This window comes from Archocentrus centrarchus, chromosome 16, assembly GCF_007364275.1.
Source record: "Archocentrus centrarchus isolate MPI-CPG fArcCen1 chromosome 16, fArcCen1, whole genome shotgun sequence".
In the NCBI taxonomy this organism is placed as follows: Eukaryota; Metazoa; Chordata; class Actinopteri; order Cichliformes; family Cichlidae; genus Archocentrus; species Archocentrus centrarchus.
This window is the reverse complement of record NC_044361.1, coordinates 8,903,223-8,926,171: the sequence shown is the minus strand read 5'-3', so window position 1 is coordinate 8,926,171 and position 22,949 is coordinate 8,903,223. Positions and strand designations below refer to the sequence as shown.

Here is a 22,949-nt window from a genome sequence, read left to right as displayed (position 1 = left end):
TTGAAAGGGTGCTCCAGAGAAAAAATAGTTACAATGCTGCTTGGTGTACTGAAGTGCAGTTGATAGCCTGAGAAGATTTCTCAGCACCTGCGTCCCTGAGTGAAACAGTGAACTGGGATTGTTGCTGCATATCTGATCCTGACCTGTGTGACCCCTGAAACAGTGACATGTCAAACTTTTACTACTTTGGCTGCTAAGTGTTACGCGCCCGGCAGGTGTCGCCAAAGCTTTATTCAGAGCCGGCTGTCAGCAGCATGTACTGTACAGTAGGACAGCTGGGCTTTATTTTGCTTCCCCTGACTGGAAACCACTGTAGTGCAGTTGGACTTGACGTCTAGCAACACAACATCAGACTTTAAACAAACAGACCCGGCGGCTTTGCAAGTTAGCGGCTGCATTCACAGGTAGGAAGCCTAAGCCGTTTTCTTACTTAATTGTGTTTTTAAATGCACAGTCGTAGGCGACTGCAGGAATGTTCTGGTTATGCTAACTGATGTGGCTAAACGCGTAGCGAGGCTGTCCGGTGTGGGGGGGCTGACTTTGGGCCAGACTGTTTTAAGTTGCTGTTCAGAGTTGGAGCGGCTTTCCAAGCTGCGCCAGACAGCAGAGCTAAGCTAAGTTAGCAGCAAGCCGGCTAGCTCTGGCAGCCGTCCATCCGCCGGGGCCACAGCACCGGTCCGATATGTATTTGTCCCTGCGGGGCAACGCCGCCTCTCCCACTGACCGTGACCTCCGCACTTGCTGTAACATTTATCACCCTGAGTACACACAGAGAGGTATGTAGTTTTTTTTTTTTTTTCTATCTGCCTGCTGTGTCGTTAGCTGTCACATCCTGTATGATTTGATGAACAAGCTAGCTGGGAGGCTAGATTAGAAACGTGATACCCTGAGCTGTCATTCATATTTTAGACCAGGGAAGCTCTCCAACTTTGTTATATGCAAATGAGGCGCGCGGTACACATAGACTGGTCTCACTGAGGAGCTCCATCTGGGAAGAGTTGGGTGGGGTGATAAGGGAGCACAGAAACATCTTCCCATTATTCCCAGTTTAAAATTGGCCCTTATTTAGGGAATCCCACAACTCCCAACCCTCTCAGACGCTTCATATAGTCCACCCTGCCTGCCGCGTTGTGGTTAAGAAGGTGGTGATGAAGGTTAAACTAAAAGCACACATCTTTCATATGTTTGACACTGTACCTAAGCGATCCACACCCTTTGTATGGTCCTGTCTAAGTTATCTTAACCCAGGCTGCTCTAAACCTGTGACTCTGTTGCAGAGATTTGTAGAAATGCTCCAATAGCATCATATTTAAACATCATTTTTTTAAAAAATCAAATAAAAGAATAATAATCAGTGTCTGCCACATCTTGGAAAGCTATGGCTCCAAGTTTCAAACGAATGCAGTCTTTAAAAAATGCTGATCTACATGTGATGCTGTGCAGGAGCAGGGCACGGCTCTGCCTTTACTGTACTCCAGCCCACTGATCGGGTTTACATTAATTCTATTACAGAGCTCTGTTCTCTGGTGAGCTGCATTAAGGACAGGGGTGTTTTTTTTTTTTTTTCTTCCTCTGTGTGAGTCTGTTTTTTCCCTTGTCTACATGGCTGGCAGTACATAAACCAACCAGAGGATTCAAATCTGCCATACCTCTGCTTGTCCTGAAGGTCTCACTCCAAGACCTGTAGAAGAGGAAAAGACCTCCAGGCTTTGAAGCATTGTTTAGTCCTGTTTATCACTGTTTTCTGGCCCTTCCTTCTCCCTCTCTCCTTACCTACCTGTGACCCCACCCTCCCCACTACAGACGCTCTCAAGTTGCAGCCCTGTTCTGTCTGTCTCGTGTGCACACCTTACACAGTGCTGACACACACACTCAGCCCAGCGTTCAGCTTTGTGGCATTTGGATGCTGTGTCAGAGTCCTTGGCTGTGGCAGCAGAGTGCAGCAGTGTGGAGTGGGTGCTCTTGTATCTTTATCCTTTGCCGCAGCACTGATGAAGTGAGGTGTTGAGGTAAAGCTTGTTAAGTCGGGTTCAATAAAAGGACATCAGTGGGTAACGATTAAAGTATGTAGACCAGTAAATATTGCCTGCGTGTCATTGTAGTAGCACCAGTAGTATTTTTTGAGATAAATTGGAATTAAGTTAAACAGGAGGCAGCAAATAGATGTACATGGGGCAAATCTGGCTCTGTACAGAGTATTTGAAGCTCTGACATAAGAAGCTTCAACTATATATATGCTTTCATGCAGACACAGATGTACAGGTCTGTGTTAAATTATAACACTCGTATATCGACCCCTTCTTACATTACTTCTGGTAGTTTTGGGACGGGCAGTATACCACACAAAGACATTGAAACCCCCCTCAGCTTCATGATCTGTAACAGTAAATGCAGACCTGTAATTTCTAATGGAACAGAACGATTTCCGATGAATTCGCTGTGCTGAAGTCGTTAATGCACTGTAAATGTGTATTTCCAGACTCCTTTCAGGAAGACATAATTGCGAGATTTCTTCAGCTGAATGAGGAAGTCATTTGGCTCGACATAACATTAACAAGTTGGTGACAAGGGTTTCTGTCAACTGCAGACATTTCTGGTGATTACATAAATTTTTCTAGCTGCCATTCACGAAAGAAATGTTGCCTTTAAAAGAGTAATAAATCTCCATGACTAAAAATTTAGAATTCTTAGGGTCAGTAAGGTATGTGAAGCACATGTGAAATGACCAAATCCATCTAGCCATCCATCCTCTTAACCACTTGCCAAATAAGGAATTATAGTTTTTACTAGCTAGGTGTGGTTTCATGGTGTAGTGGTTTACATCCCTGATTTGACCCTTTGGGGGTTGTGTCAGAAAGGGCATAAAAATTTGCCAAATCAAATACATGGAGCTACCTGCTGTGTACTATGTGAGGGTGGCCTTAAGGAAATGGAAGTTACTCTTATAGAGTTCAAGAACAGAAATATGGAGCTGGAATTGAGCATAATTGGTCCTCTTTAACAAGCAGAAAAATGGTAAAATATTTTATTCTATTTGCTGTGCAGTTATGTTCAAGTTAAATTAAAATAAGCTTTGTGATGAACATTCTTATTGATTGACAGCTAATGGTTAAAGAAAGATGGGAACACCTTCAAGCTCACATGATACCTGATAACAAATTTGGTGGCATAGGTGCAGAGCATAAACTCAGTGCATTTGGTCAGGAGAAGTGAATGTAAACAAAACTTTGTTTTATGAGGAAAATGCAACAGATCAACTTTAATATTAAGGAAGAAGTTCGTTTGGGGTTGTAGCTTATATTCTTTGGTGTCAGTGCACGCCTTGTCTTACTTGGTTTCCTGTCTAAACCTTTCACAGCTATGGCTGGGTGCATGTCGGTGCACTGGTTGGTACTTTCGCCAGGACAGGAAGAATGTTCTGGGGTGTACCCAGCTGCCTTGACGCCTTTCTATATAGAGATCGCAAGTTCTTCCTGTGCCTGTGTAGGTTCTCTTCGTGTAGTCTGACATCCCCCCACAGCCCTGTGATGGACTGGCGACCTGTCCAATAGTATACCCCACATCTCGCCCAGTGACAGTTGGGATAGTCTCTATTCCACAAGTATCTCAATGTCCTGTACACGAGAGACTGACAGATGGCTTGGTGCAGCGTTTGCAGATGAAGTATTAGTCTGTTTGGGTAAAGAGAGAGCTGAGTCTTAAAGCTGTGTTTTACCAGTTCCTACCCTCACCTATGACACTATGTGGATAGTGACCAAAAGAATAAAATCATGGATACAAGCAGCAGAAATGAGCTTCCTCCGTAGGCTGGCCTGGGCTCAGAGATAGGGGGGAAGCCAGAACTTTGCCATCACTGCTCTGGTGGAATGATTTGTCAAATATGTCAGCCATCAGAGAGTTGCTGAGTACATTGTCTGTTGGTAATTTTCAGGTGACATTTCATGTCATTTTGTTGTGGTATTTTCCCAATTTACTGGTTTAAGTGGGCTGATGGTTGCTGATTGGAAGATTTTACCACATCACCCGACTCTTATTGGTACTCGCTGCGTCACTGTCAAGTAACTTACACCATTTTAAATGGGAAGGATAAGAGTTGTTACCAAAACAATCTCAGCATATCGAGCTTTCGTATGTCACATGGTCTTCATTGACACGTGCAACAGCGGGTCCTAAAACTGTACAGTTTATGTTGCAAATGACACAAAGCAACTTGAAAAATACAATATGTAGTGTTAGTCCCAATTTATAACTTGTTCAAATGATATGCCTGGATAAATCTTATAAAAGCTGTCTGAATAGAGTAAATTTCATGGCAGCTGTCTCTTGTTTAATTGTGCTTTGTTTAAACCAAAGAACAGAGGACGAGCGTTCCTTCTTTTAAGGTCAGCTCTGTGTGCAGGCTCAACTCAGAGAGTCTATTAATATATAAGTGAATAAAAACCATCAAGTCATGCAATAATAACTAAGTGGGAAAGTTGAGGAGAAAGTCAGCAGACAGACAGGGTGTATTATTAGCTACAGTAATGTGTGCGTGTCTACCAGGTCGAGTGTGCACAGCAGACACGCGCTGTAGCACTGCCTCTCAGAGCCAGACGCGTGTGTGTGTCCATCTGTCTGTTTGTATTTCTGTCTCTTTGTTCGTACTAGTCTCTATGTGTATGACTGTAGCTGACCATCAGTGTGTGTGTGTGTGTGTGTGTGTGTGTGTGTGTGTGTGTGTGTGTGTTTCACCCTTTGCCAATTAGCGGCTTCTCACCTCCTGAGGCGAGAGGCTGAGCGTGTGTTAGACAGAGGAGGGAGACTTGATGGGGCTTGTCTGCCGCTGACGGCTCAGCCTTAACCTGAACTCTTACACTTCTTCTCACTCTCACGCACACACTTGAGTCTGAGCTCTGATACTGACACACACACACACACACACACACACACACACACACACACTGACACACTCATTCCCAGCCAGTTGTTGATAATGCAGCCTTGTCTGTCTCCGAGTCCATGTGACACGCCAAAATGTGACAGTATTGTGTTGGTGGAGCGAAAGGCGCGAGACGGGTAAAGATGAGTGCCAGCCTGCACCGGAGTGTGTGTGTGTGTGTGTGTGTCTTTGTCTGGGTTGTGTTCATTCAAGTGTGTGTCTTTGTTTGTATGTTTTTGTATGTCTGCAGCAAGTGATGTGTGTCTGTGTGATTTTTTTTTTTTTTTATACAGTGAAAATAATGTAAAAAGCACAAATCAGACGTTCAACCTTTCTTTCTGTGTGGAAGTGCAGATTTTTCCTGCTGTTGTAGAATTAATCAAGAAAAGTTCATTCTTTTTGTGCTACAAGCTCTTTTTTTTTTCAGTCTAATCGTCTCTACAACAACTCGAGAAGGTTTTTGAGAAACAGCATGATACCACGATTTTCTTTTAAAGTTATTTGGCATCCCCTTAAAAAAATCCATGCTTGAGATGTAGCATATCCTTTGAAATGCATCACAAACAAGATTTTCATATTCTCGCCAAAGAAAGGAAAACATTTTTAACAGCTCTATCCCAATTTCAGTATTTTTTAAAGATTTCCTCTTGGCCAGAACCATATATCTCACTGAGTTCTGACTGAATACATCCAAAAATGTTGTGCTAGTCAAACGGAAGATCAAAGTGCTGCGTGAAGCCGCCTGAGAAAAGCTGTGGTTTTATTTTTAACCCCAGTTGGCACACCGTGATAAGTTGATCAAAGAACTTATTTGCCAAAACATGGTATATTCTTCCATGCTAGCCTGCAGAAATCACAGCATTAAGGTGCGTGAGCTGTGTGAAAGTTAATCTCAGCCATTCAGTGAACACAGAGCAGCCTTACAGAGATATTTCTGTTCAGCTTTGACACCACAATCCTCCTCTTCATCTCCTTTGGAGATTTCATGGATTGTGTAAACAGTTTGCTAGATTCAAACATATGCGCATAGCTCGGGAGTTTTTCTTTATAGAAATATTGTTGGGTGAAATAAGGTCGTCAATAGGCGGTACGCCAGAATTGATGTCGGATGCTGACAGGAGTTTTTTAACTTTGGATTTAATTGGCAGAACATTAATCTGTAATGATTTTTAATCAGAATGAATGTCATTTGAAGAGATCACTTGAGATTTTGGGAAATTTAAAAAAAAAAATTCACTTTTTACTCTTTTTTGTTTCAAATTTTACAAAGCAATTAAATATTTTAAAATCTGCAAAAAAATTATGTTTGATTATGTGTACAAAAATCATTCAAAACATGGGACCAAAATGATCCTCAAAATGTTGGTCTTAAGCACCGGGGGGGATTATATCTTTCAGTTGTTTTCAAGACACAAACCACAACTGTTCAGTTAGCTAATATGTTATTAGCCCACTGTACCATTAAGTGCTTTTACACATACAGTAAACATCCTGAAAGTAGCAATAAAGAAGTTATAAATGTAAAAGCGACCCAAGAAAATGCAACGTCCCACGGTTTACCTCCAGTTGTTCTGGTATCTGTTCCATAATTACAGTAGGCTAAAGCCTTCACTGCTCCCGTCACACCAGCAGCAGTGTATCTAATGCCTGCAGCTATGCCACACAGCTGTTCCAACTTTGCCACACAGCGTGCAGCATTGCGGATGGGTAGCACACTGTTAACCCACTCAGCGGTACCAGGTTTAACAGTGGAAATCTAACTCTGTATTTTGCACGACTAATGAATTTTTACATTTTTTAAAAATATTCGATTATTTAAGTGAATATAGAATAATCGTCTTAAACCAGAATATGTTGAATGTTTGTGTGATGTTGTCAATATAAGCAGGAGAGAGTCTTCACACTGGCAGTCAGTCACACAACTGATAACTGATAAATGACTCGACTTTGACTTGACATCTCATCACGCATCTCAGGGGCTGGCAGGTGTCTTCGTGTTTGGCTGACTAGACCTCTGCTCAGGGTGAAAGTGGGTGAAGCTATGTCAGGAATTCAGTCAGGTCACTGGGCTCCCTGTATGATTAACAATGAACAAATTACACCTTTTAGAGGTGCAATTTGTTGACGGAGCTAACAAGAGGTTGGTGGAGGTGTCAGTCAAACAGTGTCTGTACACGCCCACATGTAGTCTTCTGAAGAAGTTCAGTGGAATAAGCTGTGCAGGTGTACCATGGACGTGAAAGGCTTTACATAAGACCATCGTCAGGACAAACATGAATGTAGCAGTTGGTAGAAACATTTATATATAATAGGTTATAGCATGCTCATCTGTGCCAATCAAAATCAATCTGAAACAAAAAATGCAATCTTGTTTCAGATTGATTGATGGATTGTAAGGATTGTATATAGCTCTATTTATTTCATCTTTAATTGTTTAGTATAGGTCAGCATAGGTCACCTCTGCACCATGAGTGTCACCAGAGGTCAGTAAATGCATCGTGTTCAGGATACGCTCAGTTTCAGCCAGACACGAATTTACTCTGTGCCCCCAAAAAGTCACATCTCCTACCCCATAGTTTGTTTGTTTTTTTTTGATAATCAGACATGATTTGATTGTACTGGTAAAATCCCAGCTATCAATGGTCCTGCGCCTATCTACAGGCTTTCAATATTTATTTGTTTCTCAGTGACACTTTATGTGCAGGTCATATTTTGATTCTATCTAGGTGAGATTGATTCATCTCAGCTATATGTTTTATCTTTTCTGTGATAGATTAACTGGCCTGCGTGTGGTGCTGCATTGTTTAATCTGATATGCAGTATCTCAGATTCCAGTAATTGGATTTTGACAAAAGATGGCTATATTATACATTCCATCTCGTTGTGGCACTTTTCAAATTACACAGAAAGGAGGTGGCAGATTTAATATTTGGAGGCCTGCATACTTGGTGCTGTTGCTTTGCCTTCGCTAAAGTAGTTACTGTGCATAAACATGCTTCCTCTCCACCTGGAGCCATTCCCACCTCTCTTCATTTATCTTGCCTCTTGCTTCTTTGGGTGCCCAGATCTCTTCAGCCCCTCAAGTTTTAGAGAAGAGAAACTCCTCAGCATTTGGCTAATGGCTCCACAGTTCCCACACTGATTAGGAGCAGTCCAGAACCGGTGGTATTAAGCCGATAATTAAGTAGTTAAGAAGCCCTAGAAACAACCAGAAAGTGCTGGAGACAGCCATTTGATATTGTTTTACTCTTTAAGTGTGTTTCACAGAACACATTGAAACAGTTTTGCCAAACAGTGAGTTCACTTACTGCTAGAGTGCTTTTAATACAGTTCGTCCTTGTTTGCATAGCTTCATTTAACCACAAAGCCTAAGTAGTGATTTAATAATTCAGTAAAGTCACTGCATGCGAGACCAGAGAATGACACACACACACACACACACACACACACACACACACACACACACACACACACACACACACACACACACACACACACACACACACACACACACACACACACACACTTCACATCGACGCGGTTACCCTGAAAACCTTCATTTCTGAGGTTTATTCCATTTTCCTTAAATTAAAGATTTACACGCTCTTTTATGCAAAGCATTTGGCAGCATTGCAGACTATGAATCTAATTAAAAGCGTTAAAAAAGTAGTTTCGACAATAATGTCTCAGTCAGTGGGGAAAATAAACCAACACTGTCCTCAATTCATGAATAGTTTGAGATGTTTTCATGTGACAGCTGGAGATGTTTCCCAGCACACCGATGATGAGATACAGCAGGGTGTGTGTTCTCCATTTATTGTGTGTGTGTGTGTGTGTGTGTGTGTGCGTGTGTGTGCGTGTGTGTGTGTGTGTGTGTGTGTGTGTGTGTGTGTGTGTGTGAGCGGTGGATGTACCCTTTCTGAGGAATGCTGTACTGAGTGCTGCTCTGCTCGCTTCTGATAATTCAATAGACTGGCTACATGAGCTACACGCTACACACTCTCCTGCCTATGTCTGGAGGTGTGTTCACTTATCCATTCATCTGTGCGTGCTTATCTAAGAGTGCACACAACTGAGTATTATACAGCTGCAGAGAGAATTCATGTCTTCACTGTACTTCCGCTTGTGTGTCTGCTCTGTTTATGTGTGCTTACTTAAAATAGCCCGGGTTTTAGTGCTCCTTTTCTCATGGCGATAGTCTGAGACGTCTTCAGCCTGCCTTTGTTTGAGCGCAGTGTTGTCGAACAGACCTCTTGCTTAAGGCTGAGATGTTAGCAGGCTGTGGTCTCTGCATTATTGATGTAGACTGTGACTGGGTTCCTCAGGCCATAGGCTACAACTTAAAAAATCACAAGGTGAAGTGAACTCCAGATGAACTCGCAGGGAAGTTAGCAGGAGAGCTCAGAGACAGTGGGGAAGGTGGGGGTGGCTTCAGTCTAAAGCGGAGGTGTCTTAAGAAGGGGCGCTGAGAGACGACCTGATTCCGGTGACATGACAAGTTTACCGGTACATTTTAATGAGCCCGGGTCCCAGGGCGAGACTCAGATGATTAAATTTGGCTTATGGGCCGGAAAAGTTTAAGACAGTGTGGCTTAGATACGAGCTGCACTGTGGATACAAAGGGCACATGAAAAGCTTTCAGAACACTGTAAAAGGAAATTAAAGGGGCTACTTTGCTTCCTACTACCAATCTACTATGCACATTTCCTGCCCCATATTTTTATTCTTGAACTCTAGTAGCTATGCATGATTTCAGCTTGTAATCATTAGTATAGCCACTGTCTGAAACTAGCGGTTTTAACCTTGTTCCCCCACACTTTTAGTCATCTGTCTTTTGATTGGTTGCTCCTTGCAAACAAAAGATTTGAACCACAGGTGGACTTCTGTGCCTGAGATGACCTCATTTTATGTTTAATATGAGCACCCACCAAAATAAAAGTATATGGATAACAAACAGGAAAAGGATGTTCTCTCTGCTTTAAATATGACATAATCGGGCAGTAGCCCCGATAACCAAGACAGAAAAAAAAATACTTGCCAAAACTCAGACCCAGATTTCCTAACTTTTGGGTCTTAGTTTCTTGCTAAAAAAACTGAATATCTTTCAGTTTCTAGAAGCAATGCTAAATGCTATGCAGCCATCTGCCACTCGATGGAGCTGCAGCCTTTAGAAAAACACCATAACTGTTAATCTAGGCCTGAAATTTTTGTTAGGCCTATTATTGATTATTTTGTAGGCAAAAGAATGCGTTTGCATGTACAAGCAGCAGAAAAGGGCTCTCAGTTGGCACTGAGTGGAGCCGCTGCTCCTCTGCAGTTGAGGTGGTTGCCTCTTGGGTGAGATATTCCAGGTATGTCCTACAGGGAGGAGGCCCCAGGTCAGACCCAAGAAACGCTGGAGAGATTATATCTCTCAGCTGGCCTGGGAACACCTCGGTGTAAGATGTGGAAGAAAATAGATGGATAGATGGATGAGTTTTACTTTTTTTTTTTAATATTAACTTTTAGATGGGTGTCATAAATTGCAGAATAACATTCATTGTTAATAATGCACTTCTCACTCCCAATTTATCCATTTGCTGGACATTATTTTTTCACATTTTTGGACTGAAATGCCTTTGTTTAGACAGTTTTGCCATTGTCCATTAAACAGTCCTCAAATTTAACTTGATATCTGAGTGTTAGTTTTAGGCTTGTCTGTTAGTTTAATCTTTTTTCCTCGTTTAGTCGACTAAGAAATTAGTTGCCAGGAACAACCCTAGTTTCTATAATGCAGCTTGAGAGATGCCTTCATTAAGTGCGACTTTAGAATTAATGGACAATAGAATAGAGTTGCACTTAATGAAGGCATCTCAAGCCTTTAGAGTTAACAGAGGATAAACACTACACCTTAGCAGAGTTATCTTAAAAAAACAGCTAGTCTGACTGTCCAAAGATAATCTCACATTATGTTTGTTTCTTACATGTTACTTGTTTGTTTAATTCATATGAAATAATGTATTTAAAGGTAGAGTGTGTAGGGCAAACACCTCTGGCCGTTCATCTGTAGTGAGTGTAGGCTGTCGGCAGTGAATATGCTGGGTGTCCACGTCTATTTACTCTGGAGGAGGCTGTAAAACTTTGTGAAAGGAGCCCAGAAACTAGTGGATGAGTCAGTTTTGCTGCTGTTAGCCGGCGTTAGCGAAACTGTCTTTGAAGTTGATGTAACGTTGTTGGACTCTGAGACTTAGTGAATAAACTCTCATACGATGTGATAACATAATGAAATGGGGAAAGTGTGATTTTTTTTTTTTTTTTTTTTTTTTTTTTTTTAGGGCACTTGAGCCTAACATTAGCTGGTATAATGTTAGCTTATAACCAGCTGTTGTTTATCCAACATGTTAAATGGTCATATATAGTTTAAAGATCACAAATAGCTCTTTCAAATTAAAAGTAACCTATAAGGCGTACTACACATGTGGCTGGTCTCCAGCCACATAAATATAACACAATCGGGCAGAACAACGATGTCCATCTCAGCCACTGTATTCGAGATGGCAGGGCAACATGGAGGCTTTCACAAATCTGCGCCCACTCGTGCATATTTTTAATGGATTAATTTAAAGTTTATGTGTCAATTTGTTGGAAGAAGTAATAGAACACAAATCAGTATAATTTTTTTTTAAATTCAATAACCTCAAAAAATTACTTACAGTACCTTTTAAATAATGCAGTTTGTAGTTTTGATTGGAGCTATGTGGAAATATTTCCTTGTTAATATCATAAGGGCTGTTAAACCAAGTGTGCTTTCCCTTTAAGAGCCATCTATGGTATTATATAACTGCATATCGCATTACCTAACAGAAGGTTTGTCATTGGGTCAAGTCGATTGAATTTAATTTATAATTAAGTGTCCCTTTTCAAGAAACACATTTCACACTGATTGCACTCTGTATAATGGATAATGTGAATCTATTATATACCTGAACCGATCCTATTTACATGCTTTTATGCTCATTCAACTGCCGAGATGGTAGCCAAGGTAGAGGTATGTTTTCAGTGCCATATGACAGAACTACCAAGCTGTATTTAATGAAACTTGGTGAAGAGGTGGAGCATGACCAAAGGATGAATGCAGTAAATTTTGATGTGGCAAATCACTTTCTTTTAAACTGTGAAATAATATGTTGACATTGGCTTTAGCCTTGGTGGAGGACTGTGTTTTCTGTGCTGTGGTGGAAAGCGGTGATCATATTATTTATTTACTTCTGAAAAGGCGGCTAAACTGTACAGTTTGATTGCACCCAGCTGAGGTATTCACGTTTAGATTCTTTCACAAAACTGGTGACCGCCCCACCCGTATTTACATTTTTTTGAAAGACACATGTCAGCTTCGGCAGTACCTCCTGCAGAGCTGCAGAACCTCAACACCAAACCCCTGCGAGACATCCTCGTGCATAGGGGGTGGCTCATGCCGAGCTGGAGGAAATACACCAATGGCTGACTCATGTTCATAGATACTGTTGTCCTCACCTGTACCTGGGATTTTTGCTTCTTGCTGTGAGCTTGACTGCACCAGCATGAGGAGGAGAGGCACAGCAGGAAGTGTGTGGAGCCAGATATGGTCTAAGATGCATAGTGAAAATATTGTACTATTGCCACTTTAATAGCTTACACTCTCTCTCCCTCTCTTTTTTTTTTTTTGTTGGCTAAATATGGACCATACTGACAGACGTTGATGTAGTCTCTTCAAGCCAAACAGAGAACAGCATGCTTGAGTGTAACTTTAGATGCTCCCTAGCTGCTGCTATTCTATCTTAAAAATTCACCATGTCTGTCTTCATGTGATGTCATTAAACATCATCTTCTTTGTTTGTCCCATTTAGGGTAATGCATTTTAATGGGCCTGACCTGGCTGTGTATCTTCCAGGGGACTATTGAACTTTTTTTTTTTTTTTTTTTGGGTGTGAGTGATTGCTAGCCATTGCCATAGCAGTATAGTGTATTCCTTGTAAATCCAGCTCTGTCTCAAATTGTGCAGCAGGTTCACTGCACAACCCCGGCCACAGAATGCCTCCATTTCAGCTGGCAAGGCTTGTGTATTCACTGTGCCACTGACTTAGCTTAGCACAGGCCTTTACATCATTTATGTATTCAGCCATTATTTATTTATATATGCAAGTTCTTGAGCAGTGTTTAATACAGGCTCTTTCTCCTCAAGGATAACTGAGAAGTGTTACTTTGATTCATTGGCACACACAGTTTAGACATCAGAATTAAGATGCAAATGTGAGCTTTGATAAGGTGTGTCTTTTGTAATTTGATGAAAATTGTATATTAATTTAACTCTAGCTGGCAACAAGAAACTGTTACGCCAAGAAACCTGCACACCTTCTCAAGCTAATACTGCTGATGCCACAGAAATGCAAATCAGTAGATGACGTCACCATGGCTGGAGGACAGGAGGCTGATTTTTAAATTTTAAATCTGCTAGTTGGCATTTTAGAATGAATCTCACGCCAATATTTTAATGGAGGATAGTAGGGTGGGGGGTGGGGCAGTTAAAATGACATGGGGAGAACTTAATTATGTGAAAAATAACATCCTGCCACAGGTATTTCTTCTGTTTTTTGTTTTTTTTGTTGTTGTTTTTTAAAACTTATTTACTTATTTATTTTGTATGCCAGGAGGTTGAAATAGAGAGGTGTTCAGTTAGATAGAAAAGAAAGTCATTATTTACCTTTTCCCTGTGTTTGAGCATTGTGAGCATAAAACTGTGGCAGATTGCTGGGTCACCAGATACAATTTTTCATTGTTTTACTGAAATAAATTTGACTATGAAATAACTTCAGGCTGTTGTTTAAAAATTAACATGTTAACCTCACAGCAGTGGGGTAGCCCAATAAATCCTGGCACAATTTAAGGAAGGAGCCTTACAAGATGTAAAATTGTGACAGATGTATGAATATATTAACTACACTTTTTCCAACATGCTACACCAGTCCATAAAAGCTAACTTTGCTTAGAGTAGGTTCTCAGCAGAACCTTGCTGGAATGCTGTTTTGCAATGCCAAAGAGACTGCATTACATGCTTCAAATTTATGGTGAAATAAAGAAGCAAATAAAGAACAGAGTATAAATAAGTGTTTGCCTTGTCCCTTACATATTGTTAACTTATTAGAAGCCAAGTGGTTGCATAAAAAAAGAAATGTCCTTGAGTGTGCTCCTGCAAGGCTGCTCCCTTTTTCCACTCCAAATCACTTGAATTTGTCTCAGATCACACACTTTCTACCAAGTAATGGCTGCTGCTTGCTTGAATCTCAAAAAAATTCAAATTAAACAAAATTTATATATATATATATATATATATATATATATATATATATATATATATATATATATATATATATATATATATATATATATATATATATATATATATATTTTTTTATATATATATATATTTTATATATATATATATATATATTTTATATATATATATATATTTTATATATATATATATATATTTTATATATATATATATATATATATATAATATACTAATAAAAAGACAAAATCTTTAGCTGATCTTTGAAGGGGCAGAAATACGGAACACTCAGTGTTTCACAAAAGAGCAGTGGTTTGCAGCAACTGATGGTACAGATAGTAAAAATGTGTCTTAAATAACAGTGCAGCAGATTGCTTGATATTACAGGGAAATTTTAGCATTGCATCTTGGTGGTAGAGGAGCCTACCATTATGGTAGCATTATTCACCCTCTGAACATACAAGGTGTGGTCCAAACACACATTTAAAAAAAAGAAAAGTGCACAGGTGAAAGAGAGAAAGACAAACACACACACACCAGGAGTTTATTTCACACTTTCAGCCTGAATAATTACTTGCACGTTGACATATGTTGACTGATTTAGCCCCAGGGCTGCAAAGCTTCATCAAGTCAAATCAAAGTTTATTTTTATACCACATTTAAACAACCTCAGTTGACCAAAGTGCTGTACAGGTTATAAAAAATTTATACTATACATCAGTCACTAAAGAATAATAAATATATATTAAGATATCAAGTAGAACAAAGTAAAAGCTGTGCTTGCATAATAAAAACCAGGGTACTCAGTTCAATTAGACCTGAAAGCAAGCAACTATAAATATGTTTTTAGAAGTGTTTTAATTGAGAGACTGGGCTGTTTGATTGTTGTTCCAAAGATCAGGGACCACAACTGAAAAGACTCTATCACCTCTACTTTTAACCCTGGATCTTGGCACATTCAAGAGCAGTGGGTTCAAAGACCTCAGTGCAGTGGTAGGAATGTAGGGTTTCAAAAGTTCAGTGAAATAACAAGGCGCCAAAGCATCGAGACTCTTAAAAACAAGTAATGAAACTTTAAACTGGATTCTGAAATGAACAGGAAGCCAGTATAACGAGGCCAATATGGGTGTAATGTGATCATGCTGTTTAGTTCCTGTCAAAAACCGAGCTGCTGCATTTTGAGTAACGTCTGATCACAGCCAACATATAAAGAGTTACAATAATCTAAACGAGAGGTAATAAAGCCATGAAAAACTCTCTCAAAGTCATGTGACAGGAGGTAGGCCTTCACCTTACTAAGGAGCCTTAATAGAAAGAAGCTAATCTGTTTATCAAATTTTAAAGCACCAATAGCACTGTCATACCCATCTAAAAGGTGGGGTTGCCCAAATAAAATCATTTCTGTTTTGCTTTTGTTCAGTTTAAGGAAGTTTATCTCCAACTACTGAATGTCTCTAAGACAACACTATGATCTACAGTGTCTAAAGCCGCAGTCAGGTCCAAGAGTACGAGGACAGCTGAATTACCACAATCAAGAGTCAAAAGCACATCATTAAAGACTCATAGAAGGTCTGTTTCTGTGCTATGTCGTGATTTAAAACCAGACTGAAACTTCTCAGAGATGACATTTATATCTAGGTATAACTGTAGTGGGTTGTAAACAACCTTCTCTAAAAGCTTTGATAGAAAAGGGAGTTTAGAAATAGATAAGAGAAACAGAAGGGTACAAACTGCTCTTTTTGATGAGGGGCTGTATGGCAGCATGTTTAAAAGCAGCTTGGACGAAACCAGACGTCAGAGAGGAATTGATTAGATCAACAATGCATGGCCCAAGAGTATTAAAAACATCCTTGAGGAGATGGGGTGCGATGCTGTCTAGTGGGCAATAAGAGGGTCGCATAAGCTGAACTATTTCAGTTTAAAAGGACAGAGACCCCTGTTCAAAGTTCTTAAAGAGAGCTGGGCGTACAGGAGAAACAGCATGATCTAAGGCACCAGAGGGAGAAGACCTGATAGCAGAAATCGTCTCCTTAAAATCTGCGAGAAATTTTTACCAAAGTGCAAATGAGGGCACAATAGAGACACAACAAGCGCCTTGATTGATGAGCTATTGCCAATGACTTTTACCATCATCGATACCTGACATCGTCCATCGGCACAATCCTAGTTCAGATAATACTTTCTGTTTCATTCACATCTCCTGGATGTCTCCTTGGATCCCCAGCTTCTGCAGTCCATATGCTGAAGTATTCTTGGGCAAGATATTGAACCCATCTATCTGGGTTTGCATGCATGCATGAGCATTTAGTGTGTTATGTGGATGCAGCTTGCAGAGTTAAAAAGTGCTTTGAGTGCAGGGTAAGACATAGAATCCTCAGAGAGGAAACATTTATTTATAAGTTCTCAAAGAAAATTAGACACTGGAGGTCACCACTATGAAACTTAGTTTGGGGTTTATTGTTGACTAATTAACTTAATGATGTATTTAGATGAGTAAGCCAATAAACCAAGTCGCTGGGTAGCACAGGGGTGTGACAGTCTTCTTGCAGCAAGAAAGTTCTATTTTTGAATGTGTCCTAAGACCTGCTTGTCAAGTTAATTGGTGAGTCTAAGGTGGCTGTTGATGTGATGGTAAATGTTTAGCGTATTCAAGATGTAGATCACCTCTCCCCGAATGTCTGGGATCGGTTTCCATGAATTGCATTAGCATGCCAGCATGAGACAGCTGAGCCAAGGGTGAAAGAGACGTCATGCATCAAATGCTTCTGTTGAAATAGATGTGAATAAATTGGCACGGGGTGAATGTCTGAACCAGTGCTATCAAAGGGGTAAAAGGGTAATCCCTTGACTTGCGCAGCACTGTGCAGCTGAATTATCATTGGGCCATTGGAGCAGCATGTAACAAATGTGTCATGGCAGTTATTTGGTTTTCCTTGAAGCAAAGAAGCTCTGAAGAAGTTTTTAATTGATGTACTATTGTAAAAAGCATTCAAATAAAGAGTAAATTTACGGCTCCAGAGAGATAAATGTGCAAATTCTGGCACTTATGTTCACTTTTGATTGCTCCAGTTATCTGCTGTACTACGAAGGGAATTTTGTCTCCGTGAGTGAAGATATCAAAAGGTGTTTGCTATCAGAATTTCAGCAACTTTGTTAACTTTGCAACTTATTTCTTCAGTAACTTTTTGTTCAACAAATTGTTGGGTGATGATGAAGGACCTCTGTTTCACCAGGTAGCTTGCCAGTTACAGTAGTTCTTCTGCATGTAGTCACCCTCAGCCAAAGTTTATGGTCTGTTGAGTTTGCAGCTTAAACAGACCATATTGGAAGGGTGTGTTCAGTGTAAAACACTAACCTTTCCATTTTCCAGAAGTTCAGTTTCGCTACATTTAGATGAACACTATTGTCTGCAAAGATGTCATCACAAAGTGCTACGTTGGCTATGAAGTTCCATAGATAATAGGAATTGTGGCCGTAATATTGCATAACATTTAATTAACTACCATATGTGCTAATTATTATACACACAGTTTATGTTCTGTGCAATAAGCAGTGCTGTTATTCTCAAAATATATTTAATTTTCAGTTAATATCACCTTAAACGTGAAATATCTAGATATGGTAATGCCATTTTCCTAGCTCAAAGTTGAACTCAGGGATTGTCAGTGGCTTATTTTGGACTGTACCAGTAAATAATTGAGAAAATTGAAATAATATGTCACGAGTTAAATTGAAAGTGCTTTTTTTTTCAAAGCACTTTGGCTGTGATATTAAATTAAGACTCCTAAAAAATCAATTTCTCACAGGCTTTTCTAAAGGTAAAAATATCCTACCTGTTACTAGGCAGCTGCACTAGATTAAGTGTGTGTGTGTGTGTGTGTGTGTGTGTGTGTGTGTGTGTGTGTGTGTGTGTGTGTGTGTGTGTGTGTGTGTGTGTGTTTGTCTCCTAGTGCTGTGTATTGAGTCAGTAAGTGTGGGTTGGTGTAGGCTGATGTAGGCTCGGGTAGGATCGTTTTATGCATGTTAATGTGAGATAAGGTGGGCTGCTGGAGGTCAGTTCAGGTTACTTTGTGTGTGTGTGTGTGTTTGTGTGTTGGAATGGAGGAGGAATAGCCTCAGAGCCACTGCCAAGACCTTCAAGGAAGTTTCCCTGGCTCTGAATCCACTGCTTTAATTGCTGGGAGTCTTTGTGAATACCAAGGGACAGCACTAACTCACTCCCTTTCTTCCATTCTCTCACTCTTTCTCCCGCTCTCTTTCTTTTCATGCCCCTTTCTTTTTTCTTACCCTATCAAAGAGTCTGGGTGTATTTACATCCTTAACTTGGTGGTGGCAGGTGGGTGGTGCGGTTAGCACTGCTCTGAAGTCATTATGACAGCGAACGGGAGGAGATTCACATTTCCAGGGAGCCTTTTGTGCTGTTGGCAGAGTTGTTCTTTTGCCTCATCAACCACCAGTTCATTCACCGAAGTCCTTAAAGTGGTACACTTTGTGTGTGTCAAAAAGAGACAAGGTCAGATGATTTAGTGCACTGAATGCATAGACCTGTTGTTTGTGCTTGCTGAGGTCAAAGCTGCTGAGTATCTGCTGCATATTTAATGCAAACTGTATTTGAACAACCTGTCATAGTTATAATGTCATGGGTCACTTGAATGAATGGTTAAAGTTAATTAATATTTCTGCCATGATAAAAAGACACTGTGTGATGGCTACATGATTATGCAGTGAAAAACCAGAGAATTCCCACCCACCTCTGCAGCTTCTCTCGGGTCAGCAGAACATGTTGGTGTCCTTCAGCTCATTGTTGGAACAGTGGTATTGTTCTGGCTCACGCTCACAAAGTTTGGTGACTAGTTGGTGTTCATGGTGGAGGGATTAGCTGCTAAAGAGTTACAGTTTGGTTCTATGTTAGGGAACCTAAAGGTTAATGATTATTGATTATTATTAGTATGAGGCACCAGAGTGTTCACTATAACCTGCAAGGCAAGCGTCAGTAAAACACTGATGATAGTGTCTTTTTAAAAGAATGTCATAATTGATGTATTTCACTGTGTTTCTTTATTTATTATTACTCTATAGTTATTAAATGTAAATACTGTATTTTGAAAAGTTCAGTCAGTGCTAGCCAGCTCACCTTGGCCAATATCATCTCGAGGGTCAAGCCTACCCACACGCTGGCCTGGACTTTGTTGTGGCAGTCTTTGATGCAGTCCAAGACGGTGAGGATGAAGCCTGTTCTGTTGGAAGACAGTGTCACTGGAGAGGCACCTTTTACATATTGTTTAGTTATTTTTTATTTATTTTATTTACAAAGTACTTAGCAGTTATAAAAGTAATTCAGCATATTATGTATGGTATTATTAATTATTCATCTTATAAAACGATCAGTGTGCCACCTTTTGCATGCACATGCCCCCATCACCCAGTCCCCCACCCACCTGTTAGCTAACGTAACAAATAGAATCGAACTCTGGGAAAACGTGCTTGGCTTCTGTACTGTAGCTTTGTGTTTACCAGACATGTTTGCCTCACTATTAGAAATAAAGTACATTTCTCTAAATATTGAGCTATTCCTTTTAAGTTTACTGCCCTTTTGTAAAATTTGAAGATTGTATGGAAGCTTTCTCTATCAAGGTTGGTAATTAACCACGATATAACTGCAATATAGGTAAGAGATAGCTTTCAGGCTTTTAAAGACTAACTTACAAGACTAAACTGAAATAAAACATGCAGGTATACAATTAGGTCCATCAGTATTTGGACACTGGCATCATTTTTGTAGTTTTGCCTCTGTCCACCACCACAGTGGATTTTAAATCAGACAAGACGTGATTAGAGTGCAGACTTTCAGCTTTAAATCAAGGGGTTTTGTGAAAAATCTGCATTAACTGTTTAGGAATTGTAACCATTTTTTATACATACCCTCCTATTTTCAGAGGCTCTTGATCACAGTTTTGTCTTGTTTCATTCTTGGTCACTTGGTCACTTTGTCAACACAAACAGCATGAATGAGATATTGGTGCCAGTTTACTCCATAGTGTCATGGATAGATACAGTATTGTGCAAAAGTCTTGAGCTACCCTTCATTTCTTTATATTTTGCTATGAAAATGGGAAATAGGTGCAGTGATTTATTGAAATGTGCAAACAGCATAGAAGCATGGATAGCCACTGTTCTGTTGAGACAGTTTCTAATGAGGTTTTAGCAAACAGTATCACAAGAAGGGGCAAATGCATCTCTCAGGTCCTGGGCCAGGTCTTTGCTGGATTTTTAAGGACGTGACCTTAGATACAGTTCACCTGCTGTAGATTTTACTTAGTTATTTTTTTTTGCCCTGGCACATCTTCTTTTGACCTCAACTTGTCCAGCTTCACACTTCATGTAAACTCTTTGGGAGTCACCTTGTTAGTGTAAAAATACAGTTTTATGCCTGTTTTATAACAGATTCAACTAAGAAATGGGAACAAATTATATATTTTTGAAACAGGCTGCTAGTAATAAAGTGGCTAGTTGTCTGTTGTGTGTCGATACAATGTTGGTTCATCCCTTGATTAGATGCCTTTCTCATTCTTGAATCATTCATGAATTAGTGTTAAGTGGCTTCCAGTCCTTGTACCGGAAAATGGTCCGGTAAAAGGACTGGACTGAAAATGAGTGAAAAGGCTGGAGAAAGGCTGGAAAACCTGGAGAACTTTTGCTGAAAAAAATGACAAGAAAGTTTGGCTCTTCTGAAGCAAATATAAAGGAGTGAAGTGGTTCAAGACTTTTACAAAGTACTACAGTAACACCTAATACCCCCATATTATTATAGTAGTAATAATAATAATAAAAATACTCAAACCTATAAAAACTATGCTCTTTACCTTGAGCAGTGACTCACTGTATTGTAGTTTAGACCTGAAAATAAAGGCACATTCTTACTACAGCATGGAGGTAACATCTATTCTTTAGCAAGAATCGCATCACCTCTGCATTGTGTGTGTCACTGGTTTGTGCAGAGCACTGCAGTCTCATCTTGCCAACTGTTCTGAAGCTGGCACCTGGCCAACTGTGACAGTACTTTCTGGGGCGTCAAGTCGAACAACACACACACAAACACACACACACAGACAAACTTTCATTCAGACACATGAGGTGATGGAAATGCCATAAATCTGTCAGTGAGGCTGAAATGAGCTTAGTGCCAGTAGGGGGGAGTGTGCTCTTCAGGGATGCGTGCACGATAAAATCCCATGGACTATAAAAGCCGATCTGGTCTGGTGTGTGTGTGTGTGTGTGTGTGTGTGTGTGTGTGTGTGTGTGTGTGTGTGTGTGTGTGTGCGCGCGTGCCCGCGCACGCATGTGTGCGTGTGCATTTCTGTCTGCACATACAATGTGCTCTGGAAATATTTCCCCAACCCATCCCACCCCCACCCAAAAACAACACACATACACACTCCCCATCAGATTGTATCTCTCTGTCTTTGTTTTGCAGCTACTTTTTCCCGTCTTTCTCGATTTGTTTTCCTCTGCCTCTGGAGCTGGGCCATCCAATATTATTATGTAAATCATGATATATCAAATTGTAACAGCTAATAGGAAACAGCAAATTTCCTCGGAAGTTTATGTATTTGAGTCATAGATGTTTTCACTGATTAAGGAATCAATCACTGTTGATAATCAGCAGTTAGACTGCTGTTTATCAAGTAAAGATGTCTCCGGTTTTGCTTAGATGAGATTTTAAGAACTTTGTTCAGAAATGTCAGATGTAGCATGATGAGTCCACCATGTACGGCCATTAGGTGGTGAATATTGTTAGGAATATTTAGTCATTTTATTCCAGCAGATGGAAGCTAATTCTTATTACCCCTCCATGGTGTCAGGATTAGGTTGTTTGTCTCTTTGTCTCACATCACTCTTCACACACGATTGTCAGGCTCTTGACTGAATCTAAGGGAACGATCCGAAGCTGCAGCATCGACACTCTTGTCAGGTATTGCTGTATGTATGTACTGCATATTCAACTCAACTACATCAAAAGCAGACAAAAAGTACAATACAGATCATATAATAGATACAATAAAGTTAACCTCACTATGGGATTATTGGATATTACTGACTGGAGTGACATTATAGGTCAGAAACACAGATCTGGGAGGCAGGATTCAGTCCTCACCTTTGAATATCTGGAGCGCAAAAAATGTCATTTACTCAAAGGTGATTGATGATAAGGTCATCTAAACTAGGGAAGCACCAATTGTAAAGTTCTTTTTATGGTATTACAGTAACAGTGTGGCAGATGTTTCCAGTAGCTGATCCCAAGTTTGTACAACCCATACCAAAATGTGGTATGGTACTGAGACATATAAAACTGAAATATCAGTTTTAAAGAAACATATCTTTTTGTGTTTACAATTCATCTGGTCATATTAAGTAAGTTTAAATGTTGCTGCTCTTGTTAGACATCATTTCCTCTCTCTCTGTGTCTGTTGCGGGAAGTTGTAAGTGATGACATCGGCGCAAACCAGCAGAGTTCCACATGTGGCTGCTAGCCTGCAGGTAAAAGAAGGCTGCTGCTGCTAAATTCAACAAACTAGCATGACTTTGCATGTGCGCAAATGTACTTCACAGAACATAGTGCAGATATGATGTCATTGCACAGTTTAGCCTGTAGAGCAGTTCTGACTTTATTGTTTCAGAATCCTGTCAGCATTTTCTTCTGGATGGTGCTGCAGAGTTAAGTGG

At 40.1% G+C, this 22,949-nt stretch overlaps 1 protein-coding gene across 1 annotated transcript in view; it reads left to right on the top strand.

The window, feature by feature from the left end:
- Nucleotides 1–682: 682 nt before the first annotated feature.
- Nucleotides 683–22,949, top strand: part of LOC115794099 (low-density lipoprotein receptor class A domain-containing protein 4) — a 253,084-nt gene continuing 230,817 nt past the window's right edge. The window contains exon 1 of the mRNA XM_030749376.1: nt 683–776. The gene's annotated coding sequence lies outside the window, so the exon portion shown is untranslated. The remainder of the gene's footprint in view (nt 777–22,949) is intronic.